We start from the raw sequence: 6,318 nt of genomic DNA on the forward strand, positions 1-6,318 counted from the left end.
GTGCACCAAAGCGCTTCCCACGCGCCGTAAACATTGGAAATTTAACCTGTTTCGTGCCCTGCAATAACGTCCAGCAAGTTTCTAATTTATAACTATATGTTTACTTTAACTAATTCAAAACATATTCACAAATTGTTGGTTTATTATTCAGTTTTTCCTGGCGATTAGGCTACAACATTATGTCCCCCTGACCCTAAAAATAACCTGCAGATGATGCATTTGTGTGGCTCTTCTGGCTTTAAATAAATCGCCAAAACCTTAAAATCCTGTACACGAAGCTTCTTTCTTTCCATCTAAGGGCGCCTTTGCGGCTTTACCGTTCTTTATCATTCGAGTTTTTGCACCGCCATCCCTACGGTCGTTACACGGTGGGAACATCAGTGCACCAAAGCGCTTCCCACGCGCCGTAAACATTGGAAATTTAACCTGTTTCGTGCCCTGCAATAACGTCCAGCAAGTTTCTAATTTATGACCATATGTTTACTTTAACTAATTCAAAACATATTCACAAATTGTTGGTTTATTATTCAGTTTTTCCTGGCGATTAGGCTACAACATTATGTCCCCCTGACCCTACAAATAACCTGCAGATGATGCATTTGTGTGGCTCTTCTGGCTTTAAATAAATCGCCAAAACCTAAAAATCCTGTACACCGAGCTTCTTTCTTTCCATCTAAGGGCGCCTTTGCGGCTTTACCGTTCTTTATCATTCGAGTTTTTGCACCGCCATCCCTACGGTCGTTACACGGTGGGAACATCAGTGCACCAAAGCGCTTCCCACGCGCCGTAAACATTGGAAATTTAACCTGTTTCGTGCCCTGCAATAACGTCCAGCAAGTTTCTAATTTATGACCATATGTTTACTTTAACTAATTCAAAACATATTCACAAATTGTTGGTTTATTATTCAGTTTTTCCTGGCGATTAGGCTACAACATTATGTCCCCCTGACCCTACAAATAACCTGCAGATGATGCATTTGTGTGGCTCTTCTGGCTTTAAATAAATCGCCAAAACCTAAAAATCCTGTACACCGAGCTTCTTTCTTTCCATCTAAGGGCGCCTTTGCGGCTTTACCGTTCTTTATCATTCGAGTTCTTGCACCGCCATCCCTACGGTCGTTACACGGTGGGAACATCAGTGCACCAAAGCGCTTCCCACGCGCCGTAAACATTGGAAATTTCACCTGTTTGGTGCCCTGCAATAACGTCCAGCAAGTTTCTAATTTATAACCATATGTTTACTTTAACTAATTCAAAACATATTCACAAATTGTTGGTTTCCCTACCGAAAAATCCGGTATAACTTTTCACTATCCGGATTATGGAACCGGAAATTTGTTTCTGGAAACCCGAAATCCAGATTGCACACAAAGAAATAATTTCTGAAAACCTAAATTCCAGATAAAGTCCAGATAGAATCCGGATAGATTTCCGGTTCCATAATCCGGATAGCGAAAAGTTATACCGGATTTTTCGGTAAGATTATTATTCAGTTTTTCCTGGCGATTAGGCTACAACATTATGTCCCCCTGACCCTACAAATAACCTGCAGATGATGCATTTGTGTGGCTCTTCTGACTAAATAAATCGCCAAAACCTAGAAATCCTCTACACGGAGCTTCTTTCTTTCCATCTAAGGGCGCCTTTGCGGCTTTACCGTTCTTTATCATTCGAGTTTTTGCACCGCCATCCCTACGGTCGTTACACGGTGGGAACATCAGTGCACCAAAGCGCTTCCCACGCGCCGTAAACATTGGAAATTTAACCTGTTTCGTGCCCTGCAATAACGTCCAGCAAGTTTCTAATTTATAACCATATGTTAACTTTAACTAATTCAAAACATATTCACAAATTGTTGGTTTATTATTCAGTTTTTCCTGGCGATTAGGCTACAACATTATGTCCCCCTGACCCTACAAATAACCTGCAGATGATGCATTTGTGTGGCTCTTCTGGCTTTAAATAAATCGCCAAAACCTAAAAATCCTGTACACGCAGCTTCTTTCTTTCCATCTAAGGGCGCCTTTGCGGCTTTACCGTTCTTTATCATTCGAGTTTTTGCACCGCCATCCCTACGGTCGTTACACGCTGGGAACATCAGTGCACCAAAGCGCTTCCCACGCGCCGTAAACATTTGAAATTTAACCTGTTTCGTGCCCTGCAATAACGTCCAGCACGTTTCTAATTTATAACCATATGTTTACTTTAACTAATTCAAAACATATTCACAAATTGTTGGTTTATTATTCAGTTTTTCCTGGCGATTAGGCTACAACATTATGTCCCCCTGACCCTACAAATAACCTGCAGATGATGCATTTGTGTGGCTCTTCTGACTTTAAATAAATCGCCAAAACCTAAAAATCCTCTACACGGAGCTTCTTTCTTTCCATCTAAGGGCGCCTTTGCGGCTTTACCGTTCTTTATCATTCGAGTTTTTGCACCGCCATCCCTACGGTCGTTACACGGTGGGAACATCAGTGCACCAAAGCGCTTCCCACGCGCCGTAAACATTGGAAATTTAACCTGTTTCGTGCCCTGCAATAACGTCCAGCAAGTTTCTAATTTATAACTATATGTTTACTTTAACTAATTCAAAACATATTCACAAATTGTTGGTTTATTATTCAGTTTTTCCTGGCGATTAGGCTACAACATTATGTCCCCCTGACCCTAAAAATAACCTGCAGATGATGCATTTGTGTGGCTCTTCTGGCTTTAAATAAATCGCCAAAACCTTAAAATCCTGTACACGAAGCTTCTTTCTTTCCATCTAAGGGCGCCTTTGCGGCTTTACCGTTCTTTATCATTCGAGTTTTTGCACCGCCATCCCTACGGTCGTTACACGGTGGGAACATCAGTGCACCAAAGCGCTTCCCACGCGCCGTAAACATTGGAAATTTAACCTGTTTCGTGCCCTGCAATAACGTCCAGCAAGTTTCTAATTTATGACCATATGTTTACTTTAACTAATTCAAAACATATTCACAAATTGTTGGTTTATTATTCAGTTTTTCCTGGCGATTAGGCTACAACATTATGTCCCCCTGACCCTACAAATAACCTGCAGATGATGCATTTGTGTGGCTCTTCTGGCTTTAATTAAATCGCCAAAACCTAAAAATCCTGTACACGGAGCTTCTTTCTTTCCATCTAAGGGCGCCTTTGCGGCTTTACCGTTCTTTATCATTCGAGTTTTGCACCGCCATCCCTACGGTCGTTACACGGTGGCAACATCAGTGCACCAAAGCGCTTCCCACGCGCCGTAAACATTGGAAATTTAACCTGTTTCGTGCCCTGCAATAACGTCCAGCAAGTTTCTAATTTATAACTATATGTTTACTTTAACTAATTCAAAACATATTCACAAATTGTTGGTTTATTATTCAGTTTTTCCTGGCGATTAGGCTACAACATTATGTCCCCCTGACCCTAAAAATAACCTGCAGATGATGCATTTGTGTGGCTCTTCTGGCTTTAAATAAATCGCCAAAACCTTAAAATCCTGTACACGAAGCTTCTTTCTTTCCATCTAAGGGCGCCTTTGCGGCTTTACCGTTCTTTATCATTCGAGTTTTTGCACCGCCATCCCTACGGTCGTTACACGGTGGGAACATCAGTGCACCAAAGCGCTTCCCACGCGCCGTAAACATTGGAAATTTAACCTGTTTCGTGCCCTGCAATAACGTCCAGCAAGTTTCTAATTTATGACCATATGTTTACTTTAACTAATTCAAAACATATTCACAAATTGTTGGTTTATTATTCAGTTTTTCCTGGCGATTAGGCTACAACATTATGTCCCCCTGACCCTACAAATAACCTGCAGATGATGCATTTGTGTGGCTCTTCTGGCTTTAATTAAATCGCCAAAACCTAAAAATCCTGTACACGGAGCTTCTTTCTTTCCATCTAAGGGCGCCTTTGCGGCTTTACCGTTCTTTATCATTCGAGTTTTGCACCGCCATCCCTACGGTCGTTACACGGTGGCAACATCAGTGCACCAAAGCGCTTCCCACGCGCCGTAAACATTGGAAATTTAACCTGTTTCGTGCCCTGCAATAACGTCCAGCAAGTTTCTAATTTATAACTATATGTTTACTTTAACTAATTCAAAACATATTCACAAATTGTTGGTTTATTATTCAGTTTTTCCTGGCGATTAGGCTACAACATTATGTCCCCCTGACCCTAAAAATAACCTGCAGATGATGCATTTGTGTGGCTCTTCTGGCTTTAAATAAATCGCCAAAACCTTAAAATCCTGTACACGAAGCTTCTTTCTTTCCATCTAAGGGCGCCTTTGCGGCTTTACCGTTCTTTATCATTCGAGTTTTTGCACCGCCATCCCTACGGTCGTTACACGGTGGGAACATCAGTGCACCAAAGCGCTTCCCACGCGCCGTAAACATTGGAAATTTAACCTGTTTCGTGCCCTGCAATAACGTCCAGCAAGTTTCTAATTTATGACCATATGTTTACTTTAACTAATTCAAAACATATTCACAAATTGTTGGTTTATTATTCAGTTTTTCCTGGCGATTAGGCTACAACATTATGTCCCCCTGACCCTACAAATAACCTGCAGATGATGCATTTGTGTGGCTCTTCTGGCTTTAAATAAATCGCCAAAACCTAAAAATCCTGTACACGGAGCTTCTTTCTTTCCATCTAAGGGCGCCTTTGCGGCTTTACCGTTCTTTATCATTCGAGTTTTGCACCGCCATCCCTACGGTCGTTACACGGTGGCAACATCAGTGCACCAAAGCGCTTCCCACGCGCCGTAAACATTGGAAATTTAACCTGTTTCGTGCCCTGCAATAACGTCCAGCAAGTTTCTAATTTATAACTATATGTTTACTTTAACTAATTCAAAACATATTCACAAATTGTTGGTTTATTATTCAGTTTTTCCTGGCGATTAGGCTACAACATTATGTCCCCCTGACCCTAAAAATAACCTGCAGATGATGCATTTGTGTGGCTCTTCTGGCTTTAAATAAATCGCCAAAACCTTAAAATCCTGTACACGAAGCTTCTTTCTTTCCATCTAAGGGCGCCTTTGCGGCTTTACCGTTCTTTATCATTCGAGTTTTTGCACCGCCATCCCTACGGTCGTTACACGGTGGGAACATCAGTGCACCAAAGCGCTTCCCACGCGCCGTAAACATTGGAAATTTAACCTGTTTCGTGCCCTGCAATAACGTCCAGCAAGTTTCTAATTTATGACCATATGTTTACTTTAACTAATTCAAAACATATTCACAAATTGTTGGTTTATTATTCAGTTTTTCCTGGCGATTAGGCTACAACATTATGTCCCCCTGACCCTACAAATAACCTGCAGATGATGCATTTGTGTGGCTCTTCTGGCTTTAATTAAATCGCCAAAACCTAAAAATCCTGTACACGGAGCTTCTTTCTTTCCATCTAAGGGCGCCTTTGCGGCTTTACCGTTCTTTATCATTCGAGTTTTGCACCGCCATCCCTACGGTCGTTACACGGTGGCAACATCAGTGCACCAAAGCGCTTCCCACGCGCCGTAAACATTGGAAATTTAACCTGTTTCGTGCCCTGCAATAACGTCCAGCAAGTTTCTAATTTATAACTATATGTTTACTTTAACTAATTCAAAACATATTCACAAATTGTTGGTTTATTATTCAGTTTTTCCTGGCGATTAGGCTACAACATTATGTCCCCCTGACCCTAAAAATAACCTGCAGATGATGCATTTGTGTGGCTCTTCTGGCTTTAAATAAATCGCCAAAACCTTAAAATCCTGTACACGAAGCTTCTTTCTTTCCATCTAAGGGCGCCTTTGCGGCTTTACCGTTCTTTATCATTCGAGTTTTTGCACCGCCATCCCTACGGTCGTTACACGGTGGGAACATCAGTGCACCAAAGCGCTTCCCACGCGCCGTAAACATTGGAAATTTAACCTGTTTCGTGCCCTGCAATAACGTCCAGCAAGTTTCTAATTTATGACCATATGTTTACTTTAACTAATTCAAAACATATTCACAAATTGTTGGTTTATTATTCAGTTTTTCCTGGCGATTAGGCTACAACATTATGTCCCCCTGACCCTACAAATAACCTGCAGATGATGCATTTGTGTGGCTCTTCTGGCTTTAAATAAATCGCCAAAACCTAAAAATCCTGTACACCGAGCTTCTTTCTTTCCATCTAAGGGCGCCTTTGCGGCTTTACCGTTCTTTATCATTCGAGTTTTTGCACCGCCATCCCTACGGTCGTTACACGGTGGGAACATCAGTGCACCAAAGCGCTTCCCACGCGCCGTAAACATTGGAAA

This window comes from Ixodes scapularis, unplaced genomic scaffold (assembly GCF_016920785.2).
Source record: "Ixodes scapularis isolate PalLabHiFi unplaced genomic scaffold, ASM1692078v2 PGA_scaffold0__279_contigs__length_252992795, whole genome shotgun sequence".
Classification (NCBI taxonomy): Eukaryota; Metazoa; Arthropoda; class Arachnida; order Ixodida; family Ixodidae; genus Ixodes; species Ixodes scapularis.